The following is a 15249-nucleotide window of genomic DNA, read 5'->3' on the forward strand; positions in this document are numbered from 1 at the left end:
GCCTGAAATGTGGTTCATTTTTTCCCAATAGAATATTTGTTTCTTTTTCAGTAGTATAGTGAATAGACACCATTTAAGGTGTCTCTTCAGGGTGAGTAAATATGTTTTGTAAAAAAATAACTTTTCTAATTCACATAATAATAATGCCATGCAGAATATTTGTCAAAAAATCCAAAGAAAACTTCAGCTTTAGCATTTAGCAGGGAGTAGTAAAGAATTTTAATTTCCTTATTTTAAAGGTTAAGTGTTCCTTCAAGCCTACTTGTTACCATTCCCAAACAGAATAAATAGGGAACTTCCTCAGAGAAAGCTGCTAGTTCATTCTATAAATATTTTAATAGAAAATCTGTCGCTTTCATAATTTTATTCCTAAGTGAGCAGTCAAGAATGAATTTAAACAACTTATTTTTGTACAACATGGAAATTTTTCAATTCTAAGCATTTTTTTTTTTCAGTTGAATGAAGTGTTTGAGTAGCCCTGGAAAAAATTATATAAATCATTGGTCAAGGCGTGCATGAAGATTTCTGAGGAATTTTTTACACCTGAACTTTGTGTTAAAGGTCCACACTCATCAGCTCACTGAGGCTGACATAATGGTACTACTCATATACAATTTAAAGCAAGGGGTAATATTTATGTTCATAAGATATTTAAATAATCTTACAAAATCAATTCTCTTATTCTTTTTATATGGCAATCCCTTCCTTGTGGGTAGAGCCACTCAGCTGTTGAGAGGTCAAATAATTATGCTAGATACAATAATGCTGAGCGACACACTGCAATTCAAAACCATGATAGTGATATGGAGAGCATATCTAGTCTACTTCTCTGAATAATCTTAGGCTCTCAATAAAAGATAATGACTTGGGCAGAAGGATCTTTGGGCTCTTTTCCTGGTAGATGTCATTACTCTTGCTGAACTTCCAAGACTTTCCATCCATTTGGTCCTTACACTTAGAAATCCCTTTGTGTGCACTTGACCCCTTTCTTTCTCATCTAGGTCCTGTGACTTCCTTAGTGGTAAGATGCTGACAGATAGGAAGTCTCCTTTCATTCCTGCTTTCATACTTCCTTCTTGAAGGTAACAGCCCTCTGCATAAACAGAATAAAAAGACAACGTCTCTATTCAACTGGAAATACATGAGAAAGGGAAACACTATTTAGGTCCTGAACATTTTGGATCACATCTACATAGCTTGGTAGTGACAGTCACCCCTCATTCCACCCGTTCTACCACACAGTATGTTACAAAACATTTCAGGCATTGCTGCATGGAAGTCAGGCAGCTGTCTTTGCACGGCAGCGTTGGCTCAGAGTGCAGGAGGAAGCCCAGAGCACTGCCTTCACTTGATCATATGGGTGATCATCTCTTAGGACTTGGCTAAACACTGAGGATGCAAAAATACCCTGCACTGACTGTCCTTATTTTCCTCATTAAAAGTAAGCAAGTGAACACACAAACACAGCATAATCAAAAAGAATTATTAAATAGAAAGGCTCAGTCCAGCAAATGCTTTATTCTGGTGAACAATTCTTATTCTTTACCAGCTTGGAATTATCTTTGAGAAATACTTCACTGTTTAAAAATTAAACTGGCCCCAAAACCAGTATATGGAGTACAGGTTCCATAGATTTAAGGTTTGTATTATATTTAATCATAAAATGTATAAATTTAAGCAAAAGTTAGAGAAGGGGGCATAGGAAAAAAAATTTTTTTTTTCTTTACACTTTTCAATAAATTCTTATTTAGTGACTTTTTACATAATAATTGCTGAATTTGGGAGTTCTGTTGTTTTAGTATCCTTATTATTTTTCTTGCATATGAGCACGTGTTATTAAAACAACTATGTGTGACAACCCAGAACTTTAATTTTCTATTAGAAATATAGATTAGCTCATCTTTTCAGATTTTATACAATATAGCCTTGGAAAATAGGCATGATCTCAAATGACAGCTGAAGGAAAACTTATGGGTATGATTGCACATAAAGGATTAAACAGTCTTCCTTTTGAACACAAGTGTTATACTTTGCAAGTTGCAGATGCTTTATAAATATTCCCTTTTATTTTGAAGTTCTAAACTATAATCTATGAATGGAAGGACAATTAATTCCAGGGGAAGTTAAAAATTCACTTATACAAGACACAACCACACTGGAGTAAAACAAATCTTAACAGACAAGAAATCAAATAACTCAGTATGAAATAACAAATTTAAATCAGGAGGTGACACTGAGGAGATCAAGAAAAATATACAAGTAAAACATTTCAGAAGCAGAACCAGTAACAGGTGAACAAATATAGTCTCAGGAAAGCTGCCAAGCATTGAAAAGTGCAATAAAAAGGTACTCAATTTGAAGTAATTACAAATTTCATATTTTCAATAAAAATTAATGTTGAAACTGGTAGTTGAAACTACCAGAGACAGTCTGAATAAAAGGAATGAAACTGTAAGATAAAGTTTGTAAAAGACTTCATGCAATGAAGACAAATCCTTAATTTGCATTCAGATTCTTCACACCAACCATAACTTTCACTATGACTGACTTTATTGGTCAGAAGTTGACTGTTTGAAAATAAAGGCAAGTTTTTTTCCTAAGAACCTTTTTTTTCCCCTAAATTTCAATTTCATAAGCCCATTATTGTATCTACCCTTATTGATCATTTTAGTTCTCAGTAATTTTTCTAAGACTCTGTTCACTTATCTGGTGCTTGTTCGCTTTCAGATATGTTCTTTACATTCTTGAAATTTTTCTCATTATCTCTTAGTTTAATTTATTATTTCATAGTAATTTGTCTGATTAACTATAGGATAGAATCATAGAATATTTTGGGTTGGAAGAGACCTTAAAGATCATCTAGTTCTAACCTCCCTGCCATGAACAGAGACACCTTCCATAAGACCAGGCTACTCAAAGCCCCATCCAATCTGACCTTACACACTTCCAGGGATGGGGCATCCACAACTTCTCTGAGCAGTCTGTTCCAGAGCCTCACAATGAAGAATTTCTTCTTAATGTCTAATCCAAACCTACTCTCCTTAGTTTAAGACCATTCCCTTTTGCCCTATCACAGACCTTGTGAAAATCTCTCTCCAGTCTTTTTGTAGGCCCTCTTTAGGTGCTGCAAGGGTGCTCTAAGGTGTCCCCAGAGCCTTCTCTTCTCCAGGATGAACTGACTCAACTCTCTCAGCCACTCCTCATCAGATTTGTGCTCCAGACCCTTCACCAGCCTTGTTGCACTTCTTTGGGCACACTTCAAAACCCCAATAGCCTTCCTAAATTGAGGGGCCCAGACAGAACTGGACACACTACTCAAGGTGTGGCCTCACCAGTGCCGAGTACAAGGGCAGAATCATTTCCCTGCTCCTGCTGGCCACACTATTACTAATACAAGCCAGGATGCTATTGGCTTTCTTGGCCACCTGGGCACACTGCTGACTCATGTTCAGCTTCCTGTCAATCAGTCACCCACAGGTCCCTTTTTGCCTGGCTGCTCTCCAGCTCTCTGTCCACAATCTGTAATTCTCTGTGGGGCTGTTGTGGCCAAAGTGCAGGACCTGGCACTTGGCCTTGTTGAACCTCATACTGTTGGATTTGGCCCATCTATCCAGCCTGTCCAGGTCCCTCTGCAGAGTCTTCCTGCCTTCCAGCAGATCAACACCCCCCACAACTTGATGTCATCTGCAAATGTGCTAATTCTTTACTTTTATTTTCAGACTTAGCATTGCTAATTAAATTTATTTGGGTCATAAAAATGCTCCTGTGATTGTCTTCTAGATTTCCTTAACTCTGAAGTCTCTAGTAAATATTTGGAGAGCACCTACTGGTCAGTGGTGTTACTAAAAGCTATTTGCCTGAACGTCTTTTTGAGATGTTCGGCTTTCCTTGGTATCTTATTCTGTTTCTTAATTTTGTCCCACAAGGTCTTATACAAATCCCAGGATAGACTAAATTACTAAACAAGAAACTGGGATATACTTAAAACGGAGAGTATGTATTAGCAGAACTGCAGACAGAGATTAAAGTTTCTATGAGATAGGTCTTGAGAAAGAGCTTCTCAAAACTGTGGATTAGTTAATACATAGGGGATATAAAGCATGGTTTTTTCTTTGCCATATCACCTCATGAAAGTTATATTTTTCCTATCAATGCTGAAATTTTACTTGGATCTGAATCAACAACTTACCCTGAAAAAATAACATTATACTAATAAATGACAATTTGAATTGCAAACACTTTTTAATCTCCAGGCCATATTAAAAAACAGGCTAATTCGGTGCCCATGGTCCAGTCTTGCAGTTGTTTAGTACCAGGAAATTCTATGTCTGTGAAAGATTTGGTGTTCTCCCAAGAGAAGAGAAACTTATTTCCTTTTTGAAGGAAAAAGAAATTTGTCTTGGATAGAAGATAATGTTTTTCACACCTTGAATAAAGCAGCAGATATCCTCTGGAGTCACTAGTACAAGCAAAACATAGGCCTCTTAGATTTCAATTAAATGCATATGAGTACATATGAGGATTTGGGGGGGAATATATATTATACTATGTACTTGTGTGGTACAGTACCTAGATTGCTTAGGTTATGGTATGGAGTTGAATCTTTCAACACTAAATGAGCCTTGTTTACCATAGTATCAGAGAAATGCCGGGATCTGTGGCTGTAATGAAAGAGTATTCCACCTGATAAGGAACATACGTATTGAAATCAAGGTACTGGTCCTGAAAAACAATTATTTCCAGTTATAGATAGGGGAATGGTGCTGATTATTTTTTTTCCTCTTCAGCTTTGTGTTTGCTTGGGGTCAGATGAGTTTAAAAGCTCATCTAGCTGAATCAGTTGTAGTTATCATTAATCTAGTCAAGGTTTTCAGGACTGTAGCTTTGTACTGAAATGCCTTCATCCTGAAAGTCCACATAACCATGACTTAAGTATTTAAGTATTTATTAAGGGAGGGTTGTTTGGGTTTTTTGGGTTTTGTTTTGGTTTTTGGGGGTTTGGTTTTGTTTTTGTTTATTTTGTGTGGGTTTACTTTTTTGATTGTTTATTTTTAATTTAGATCTATTAGTTAAAGCAAGCCTCAGAACTGAGAATTTGTGAGTATTTTCCAGCTCACTCTTTTTGAGTTTAAATGCCTCCCAGCACAACATACAACAGTAGCATAGTAATAGCCAGTTTTAAAAGGAACACTGTTTTGGCTAGTTTCAAAATTGCTATTACAGTAAAGGGAGACCTAGCTCAGTACCTCTTGCAGACCTTTTAAATCAACACCTTGCATAATATTACTTGCATTTCCAGGGATTGCTTCCCTTATGTTGAGTAAAAAGACATATTATATACATTGAACACTATGGAAAATGTTTATAAATGGTATTTGTTCAATGACAAAATTTTTGAAACGTAATGCAATTTTTTTTTTTATCTTTTAATTATGCTCCTACCTTAAGTACTTCCTGTGTTTTTACTGACTGCTAATTCAAACAAGATTCCATTTGACATTCATTTAACTAGAAGTTGCACTTAAAATTATACCTTTCCTAAACACGTTGTAACATCACCATTTGAACCTTGGGATGCAGACTTTTAAGTTTTCACAATCCTGTTGGCTTTTTTCAGTGTGACTACCCACCTAAATGAAAATATCAGCTTGCAGAATAGTCTCTAGGAGAGACCTCAGGATATGGTCCATTGAAAGAGAGGACCTGTTATTTGAATGTTTTGAACACTTCTTCTGCAGTGAAGCATAACACCTAAAGCTGTCCTGTCTCACTTTCCTAATTAGTGATACAGACTGGAGAACCATTGTGATAGAATGCTATTCTTGTGTCATGAGCAAGAATTGGCTAATCTTCCCTTTTCTAGTGGCAGGTCTAGAAGCCAGAAAACTTGTGGGCCTACAGACTAAATTCTGAAAAAGAATTCAAAATATAATGCTTTATATATCTCTATGTTTACAACTCATAAACGTCTCGTATGGTGTTTGTTGTATGCCTGCTGCTAACTGATTTATATGCAAAGTGACAATATTAAAAGCTTAAATATTTCTATGACAGGAGGTTGATATAAATTTTAAATCTAGAAGGAATATTCAATACTTTTTCATTGTATCAGTGTCAGAAGATTGATACAGCTTTTTCCCCTGGCTCAGCCACTTTACTAAATTTAGATTTACCTCAGGATATGGAAAGTATGTAAAATAAAGATTGCATATTTTTATATAGTAATCAAAATATTCTACCCTTGAGAGACACTCTTTTTCTAAAGGAATGGACTGGAAATTACCTCTCTTTACAGTACAGAAAACTTGCAGAGGAACACTGGTAGAATTTATGTGGTTCATTCTGCTAACACCAAGCATGGTATAATCATCACATCTTTAAAAAATACAAAATAAAACATTGATTACTGAATCACAACATCAAAATATAGACAAAAAGATACCATTTCCAAAACTGACATAATACATCTGGATTTCTCTCCCCCTATAGAAATTAATCAACTGAATTTAAGATTTGTGCATCACAAAAATGGATGAGATTGATCATTACAATCCAAAAAGTTGTACAAATGTTAAAAGTAACTATTAATACCTTCCTCTCCAATCATGAATTTAACATGTAATCGTTTTGTATCTCAATATTAATTTCATGCATATCAGTCAAAATGCAACAAGCATAAATGCAAGAAAGATACTACAAATCTTGTGAAAGTAAACTCTATACAAAGTATTTCGTATCAGAAGAGAACACACCAAAACTTAGTTTAATATAAGCAGGCAAAAGGTTTGGTCGCTGATCCTGAAATTTTTTTGGGGCTAGTGGAATCCTTTATTCATATGAACATCATTAAACATCATTGAAATCTACAGAGGTCCAGGCAGACATGGGTTAGCATGTAGGCAGTAAGAGTATGCAAATTAATTTCATAAAAATTAAGTGTTTCCATTAAATAAAAATCTGTTTCATACCAACTGCTGAATTTGACAACTCTGATCTAAGCAAAATACAACCTATAACGTAGAAGCAGTTTTTAATTATGTTACTACTAGTCAGTAAATTAATCTACCTGACTATATTAGCAATGTGAACATTGTGGAGCAGAACTGCCCACTAGATTGAAGAAATCTCGGTGGTTGTTTTAAGAAATTTTATTTGCCCTGTGGCTGCTATTATCTGTGTTTCTATTTATATTTATAGATATGACAATTCAGCAACAAGGTCTACCTCTTCTCTGGGTTCCATAATGTTACCTAAGAAGTCTCTTTACTTACATTCAATGATTTAAAAAATGTCTGTCTGTTCTTGAGCTTTAACCATGCACTTATTAGTGAATATGATTTCTCATTTGTGAATACAGAGCTTCCTTTTAGTGGCAATAATGCTGATTATTTCTAATGACTAATATATTAAAACAAGGGGTTTTTTTCCCAATAAAGCTACTTAAAAGGGCTTGTGGCTTTGTTTCTGCTAATAATGATTCTTTTAAGGGCGTTTCTTACTCTTGATGAGTTTGTTTTAAATGCACATTAGAAGAATCTTTTACTCCCATGTCATTGGCCAAGGCTTAAACATATATTGTCACAGTAGAATAATCCAGGAATTTCTAGAGAATGTCCATTTGTCCACTATTTTCAAGCCTTGTCCAGAAGAGTAATAAGCGAGACTTAGAAACAAGAAGGAAACAAAAATGTTATCTAAATACCACACTCACTCACTTTTAATTTTTTACTACCCATTATCTGTAACAGTCACTTGACAAATACAATTGAAAGAGGGAATCTTAGGGAGAATAAAAGGTCAGAAACTCCCAGGGATGTACAGAGTTAAGAGAAGAAAAAAAAAAATAAAGCTGATGAGGAATTTGTTTCATTTTAATAAGGGACGTCTGGAAAATAGTCTTTATTGTCTATTACCACACTGTTATAAACCTATGAGTATCCTTATGCCTTATGCCAAATTTCTATTTCATTCAGAATATATATAAAGCTCCGAGTGTCGTTGCCTATTAAGTAATTGAAGATTACAGATTTCAAGATAATGCCTGGAAATTTATTGCATTTGTTTGCCATTTGTAGCAGATACTTGGAACTTTTGGATTCTTAAGATCACCCTTTCTATCACTGTTAATTCCCACGACCCTTGTTGTGATTGCACTCAAAAAGTAAAATATCTCTATTTACTTTATGACTGTGTGGAATAATACTTGTTCTGCTCTTCAGTAATATCTTCATTAAGAGGAACACCATTATTTCTATCTATCTTGGAGGGTATTTCAGGTTGCAGCATCCCTATGGAATATCAAAGTGAGGTTATTATGCAAGTTGGGATTAAAACAATCCTTTTATTCTACTATTTCCCAGAGTTCATTCAAGAAAAAAAGAAAGAATGGGAGTGAAGGAACATCAGTACAGGGATAAGAATATAATGGAACAAATTCATAATCGAACTTGCCTGAACTTAAAGGACCTGTAAAAAGAAGTTTATTGCTATGCAGCATGTAAGTAACATGTTTTTTACCTTAAATCTTCATGAATTATTTATATACAGAAAGCAGCTTACTATAGGATGTTAGATAAATTAATAAAGCAAACTAAAGGGGACAGGGGGTAAGGGAAAGCAAAGAAAATACAAGGTCATGGAAGATTTACCTAGCTGGTATGAGATCAATATCATTTTTGTAACTCATTATCCTGAGCCCAAAAGATGGTATAAAAATCAACAATGTATTGAAGCAACTACACCTTCCTCAGCAAGATTTATGAGGCAAAGGAGAAAGAGAAGAAGTTAGCTCCTATATTGCCAAAGATATCAAATCTTCATTAATGTTGTGAAAACAACATAATTTATATTTATTTTCAAGGAGTTAGAAAAATCCAATAGATTCATAAAACAAACAATGTATGTTTTGCTGTAACACCATGCACAGCATATAATTTTTAAGTGATATTTCCCTCCTCCAGATATAACTAATGCAGCTTGGTTTAGGTACTGTAGTAGAACACCATTTAAAATTTCCTTCCTTTGTTCTGCATTTGTAGCTGAATTTTTTCTCTTTGATTTCAAAACTAGTGCATACACAAGACCTGTTCTTGAAATGTCCGTGAAAACTGAACCACCACTCCAGAAAACAATGATAGAGTGACAAGAGACAGAAATGTAATCAGAGGCCTGGAGGTTATAATAATGGCCAGTCTTCGCGAGCGAAGATCTGGGGAAGGTCTTTACACCTTCCAGCCTGCGCATTGGATTTTTTAGGTGAGACACAGTGTGCGCGGAACTGAGCCCACCCTTTAATCCTAAGGTTCATCTGCCGGGGCCAAGCGAGCTTGGACGGTGGCAACGAGGTCCTTAAGGACGTAGGTGGGTTGCCTTTAAGGGCTAACGAGCCCCACCTGCCCGGGAGTGGCCCTGACTGGGAATCGAACCCGGGTCTCGGCGGTGATAGCGCCGCGCCCTTACCACTAGACCACCAGGGGCTCCACCTGGAGGTTATAGGTCATGTATAACAGGGATATATTTATACATATAGTAAGTCTGTTAAAAAGAGTGGATTTAGTTTTATTAAGACAATCACTCATGTCATAAGAAAGTAATTGTGGAAAAAAACTACTCGTTGTATTTCGCAAAAGGATTATTATCATCTCTTTGGAAAATCTTTGCATATGAAGATCAATGCTGTACATATTTACACAGTTATCATGTCACTTTCCAGGTACATCCAGAATTTACCTAAAATTTTATTCTTATATGAAGTAATATTCCCTTGTCATTCTTGAAGAAGCAACTCTGGAGTAAGACCAGGATATGAACTGAATGCTTTCTATGCTTCCCTCAGTCATATAAAAATTATCTCCACTCATCTTGCCATTCAGTTACATTGTTGTAGAAAGGAGACCAGAACAGAGAGGTGATACAGAACATTACATGAATTAGCAGACCTACATTTTATGAGATCAAGAAGGGAAGCTGTTTTTATGATCAAGATCTCAACTCTCCCCTATACAATACTTTTTTTTTTTTTTTACCAAGAGTAAACTACAATCTCAAGAACTATTTGTCTTTCTCAGTTGTTATAATATACTATCCTCAGCCTCTAAAATACTGAAATCTACATTGTACCCTTATAAACTACCTTCTGAAGTTATTTTCTCCTTTTCTGTAGATAATAGCTATATGTGTTATGTAGAGGAAAGGCAAAAGTATTATTTTAGTGACATCGCAAATGAAAGATATCTACATATCTCTCTGTGTGACCTACATTTTATTTGAACTCTATGCATTCAGGAAGTGTTTAAAGCTTTATGATTTTATGTATAGATCTTCAAAGTAGATGTTGCTAACTTTGAGTCTTGGATATTTGTCTAATTCATCTTGTTGATTTATCTTACTAAAGAGGAATTTTCTCTTGCATAATTTTGACTTCATTTGACTCAAAATGATTTTTTCAAGTGCAGGCAAAGAATTCCCAGTGGATCTTTATCAAGTGTACAACATAATTCTGCAAATTTTGAAGGTTTCAAAGAGCCAGTGCCAAACCCTATATAATGAGAATTCTTTATTAGAGGAGTCATATTAAACAAATTGTGAGCTACAGTTCAAGGTCAAGAAATTAGGTATACTTTTTCCCTGATGTATTTGTGAGTCTTGATAATACCAGGGAAGTGGTAGAGCAACCATCCTCGGAAGTGTTCAGAAAATGAGTGGACGTGACACTTCATGATATGGTTTAGTGGACATGCTGGTATTAGGTCAAAAGTTGGACTTGATGATCTTGGAGATCTTTTCCAACTTCAGTGATTCTGCAATTCTGTGAAAGTACCAACTGGTTTCACACAATGGACTTTTCTAGTTGTTGATTTTATGGGTATGTTTGAGCTGCTGCATAACTACTGAAAACACAGCCTAGGATTTTGACATGTGACAGAGTGAGGTTATGCCTAGTCTAAACCCATGATTTTATCAACAGTGGACAATACTTTGGACACAATTGCTACTTTTAAATCTGGAATTTAGCTTTTTAGACTGTTGGCTACAACTCCCTGATGTGGTTTCACATCTTCTGAAAAGTAAGCATGCAAAGAAATCTCAGATTTGATGTAGGGTTGTAAACTGTGACGTAATTTACTGAGTTGTGATACACCACAGGTGAAAAGGTTATGGAAAGAGAGGAGAATACATTTGTTATTCTGTGGCTTTCTCACACACCAAATTAGCAAGGTGTTCACATGGTTCTATCCTGTCCTTTTTCTCTTGTGTGTTACTTCTCTCTCACAGCAAACAGAAACTAGCCTGTATTTAGACCTAAGTTGACTTGTATGTAAAACTCTTGGCTGAGGGTCAGAGAAAAAGCAACAATTTCCCTAAGCATTCCACCTGAGTACCATATGCCAATTCCTGAATGTCAGATTAAAAAAATTTCAGATTAAATATTTGTTCAAAAAGATACAAGAAGTCAATCAGATAGTCTTGTATTAGATCCAAGCAAATTTTATTTCCAAAATTTCTTAATATTGTGGCAGCATAACTCACAAGCCAAGAGAAGAAAACAAGAACATTGTAATTATTCTGTTGATTTTCAGTGCCGTGAAGCCTAAGAATTTTGAATTTTGATTTTTTTGTTACTGAAAATCTTTGCCCTTCTTCATTATAAAACTTATCTATACTCGATTTTGACAGCTCCATTTTCTTCCTAACACTTTTATAAAGCCCTTCCATTAAGCTTTTGGGAATTACTACCTACTAAGGAAAAAAAATGGGCCTTATTATCAGGTTTTAATCCAACATATCTTATAGAGGAATTGACCTTGAAGTGATAAGTATTCTTTATATTTTTAAAAGCAGGTTCATTTAAAGTGACATGTAGTTATTTTTGAAAGTATACATATGAAGTATGTAATAACAACCAAATTTTGCTCCTGGAAGTAGTATCAAACAAATCATTATAGTACTCTTCAGGAAGGCAAAATTTCTATTTTGGATATAATGTGAGTAGGTGCATTTTGAATTATTAGTTTATCAGTGGAACAAAGTTGGCATTGATTTAAGATACCAATTTATTAGGTAATGAGAAAAATAAAGCTGGGAAAATTAATGGTGGAAAAAGCATTCAGAGTTTATGATAGCTAGGGTTATAAAAACAGAGCAAAAATTAATAGGTCTGATTACTTTTTCTTATTGAAGCTCTATGTGTGTGTTCTCAGTGGGATTCTGCAGCAGTTGTTATGAGTTGCAGCATTCAAGTGTTGGGATTTTATTCACGGAGGAAGTGAACAGTGGATTTTTCCTGTATGACAAGCAAAGGAGTTGGGGTTGACAGTGGTACTTGCAGGAATCTAGCCAAGAATTATTGATGCATTATATGGTGCATTGTTCTTATATGGTCAGGAGGGAAACAGTTGCATTAAGTTCACTCTTAGATATAGTAGGATTTTTAAAATATCAGGTAGAGACATAACAAGCAGAAAATGGTTATCCTAACTTATACCAAGTTCTGTAATTCTTTGTGAGCTTCATTTTGCATTTCTTATTTACCAGACTCATATTTTTTAAAAATCAATATATCTAAGTAATTAAATTAATAGAAAAATAAAACTATATGAAAAGTTAATTAAATTGTAGTGTCTTGAAGAAGATACTTTAGTATCTTCTTACTTGAAGATATTATTTCAACATACTGGCATTTCATAGACCATCATTCAGAAGGAAAGTACTTCCAACATATAAAATATAACAATATATTCAGTAAAGCTAGCCAGACTATTACTGAAGTTCACATTTATCACCAACTGCAGCTCCTTTCTAGTTAATGAATCATTCACAATCTGATTCTTTTTCCGGGAACGTGTCTGTTATTTTTTGTGTATGCCCAGAATAGTTTCAACAATGAATGTGGAAGTATAATAATGTTTTGACTTTTAATGAAGAAGTGTAGCATACACAGCTTAGAATGGCTTGCTCTTTTTATTTTAGAGTGTTTTCTCATACATTTGGGTTGTGTCCTTTAGGCTGCAAAATGCATTAAACACATGACAGTGAAGGCATATTGAAAAGCCTGAAGCTAAATTTGATACATGAGTTTTGACTACTACTGTCTCATTTTAGATTTGAGCCAAATTTTATGGGATCTTGGGGATCTTGTGAGTCTGACACTGATTTTGGAATGTGCAGCATCTCAGTACAATGGCACTAGTCACCACTGAAAGTCCTGGGTTAAGCAACTTTCAAACTGTGGCTTGTGAGAGTTTACTGCCACTGTGGGCTGCACAATGGATACTGTTCCCTGTGACTACTTATCTACAAGTTTTGCAATTATTTGGTTGCCTTTAAATGATGATTCTCTAAGTTTTGAGCAATGGAAAGAGTGTTGGTTTTTTTCCTAATTTTTTTTCTTTTTAAGCATAGGGAGAATTTTCAGTGCTTCATTTTTGACATTGCATCACTGTATTTCAAAATGCAATACTGGATTGAAGACCTGATGGCCTCAAGGTTTAATTGAAGTCTCCTGAACTCAGCTCAAATGACAAGTTGGCCTCTTTGCACAGAAGAATAAAATCAATATTTAAAAAAAAAAATGTACTCTACTTTGTTCTGGAAAGTACATTCTGGAACTTTTTCCAAGTAAAGTTTATAAAAAATTAATGTTAGATAACCTTTTTGAGGAAAGGAGCCCAAGGTTATATGTATTAAACACTTCTTTTCCAAGTGTGTCACTTGACAAGTTGAGCTTTCTAGTTGTTGAAAAGGTGTTTTAATTAGACAAGAAAAGAACTTAGAGTGGAAAAAGAAGCCCATAAGGATGGAAAAACTAAATATATTTCATAGTCTATTTTGGGAAGTGTGCCCAGTTCAAGATGAAGTTAAGATTCAAGATGGGGTGAAGTTAAGTAAGAATGAGAAAATAGTAATTTGAAATAGTTTTTGTGCATGAAGAGGCAGTTAAGTATTGTAGATTTGTCTGTAATCATAGTTAAGACCAGCATGTCTTGGTAAGAACCTCCTGTGCATCCTGTGAGAAATACAGGGACACTAACCAGATGCTGGTGACTGGGCACTAATGGGATTCTGCAGCATTCTATCTCTTCTCTGCAGTGACCAGTGATAGAACCTGAGGGAATGGACCTCAGGGGAGGTTTAGGTTGGATATTAGAAAAAAGTTCTTTACCCAGAAGGTGGCTGGGCACTGGAACAGGCTCCCCAAGAAAGTGGTCACAGTGTCAAGCCTGCCATAGTTCAAGAAGTGTTTGGACAATGCTCTCAGGCACATGGTGTGATTTTTGGGCCTGTCTTATGGAATTGACAGGCTAAGGGTTGAACCTTGTGGGTCCCTTCCAACTCAGAATATTCTATGATTCTTTATAGTGATGGGATCAGAAAAGCTGAATTTGGTAAGGGATGTGAAGAATAATAAGGACTAGAAAAGGAAGATTGTCTCAGTTTAAATGAGACAAGGGTCTTTTGCTGAGGATGGATTAGGAGGAAAAGACCCAAACTTCTCTTTCCAAGCAATTATAAATCCAAAATTAAGAGGCTTCGATTGAAGGAAAACAAATTATGGAAAAGGGAAAATAACAGCCCTTTATTAAAAGGTATGTGTGTATTAACAGGAACATGAAAAAAAACAAGTAAAATAACTAAGTAATACTCCTATACCCACCAATAATCCCCTTCAAGAACAAAACCGATAAACCGGCAAAAGGAAAATAGTTCAATTTCTTGCACCTTTTGGTGCAGTTCCAACCACAGTCAGCAGGGGGCGCCGTCGGGTCACTGGAGATGCAAAATTTGTAATGTCCTGTACCATTCACCAGGTGGCACTGTTGGGTCACTGAAGGTGTAAAAAACTTGTAGTGCCCTATTGTAGTCACCAGGTGGCGCTGTTGGATCACTGAAGGAGTAGAACTTGTAATGTCCAGTGCCCGTCACCAGGCGGCGCTGTGAGATCCTTGGCTGCCACGGGGTGGGGGGGGGAGGGAGGGAAAGAAGGGGAAGGAAAACAACAGCAATAAAACAGAAAGTTCTCCCAATGGAAGAAAACTCACAAACTTCAGCTGATTAGGGTCTGTTGTAAGCAGGGCTGCAGCCAGCCACAGTTGAGCCAAGAGCAGCAGCAAAAACTCCCCTCCGACAGGAAAGAGACAAAGGAACCCGGCAGTGTCTGCAGCCCGCAGCAGCCTCTCACCCCGGCAGAGAGACTCCCCTCCCCCTCCAGCCTCCACCCCCTTCCAGTCACACACCAGTCAACTCCCCCCT

The 15249-nt window shown here is 35.9% G+C and overlaps 1 long non-coding RNA gene across 1 annotated transcript in view; it reads left to right on the top strand.

The window, feature by feature from the left end:
• LOC126648761 (uncharacterized) overlaps window positions 1–15249 on the top strand; it is an 870341-nt gene that overhangs the window by 261971 nt on the left and 593121 nt on the right. The window contains exon 2 of the long non-coding RNA XR_007630893.1: window positions 9218–9344. This is a non-coding gene — a long non-coding RNA (uncharacterized LOC126648761). The remainder of the gene's footprint in view (window positions 1–9217; window positions 9345–15249) is intronic.

This window comes from Myiozetetes cayanensis, unplaced genomic scaffold (genome assembly GCF_022539395.1).
Source record: "Myiozetetes cayanensis isolate MyiCay16 unplaced genomic scaffold, myiCay2020 scf5-8, whole genome shotgun sequence".
Lineage (NCBI taxonomy): Eukaryota > Metazoa > Chordata > Aves > Passeriformes > Tyrannidae > Myiozetetes > Myiozetetes cayanensis.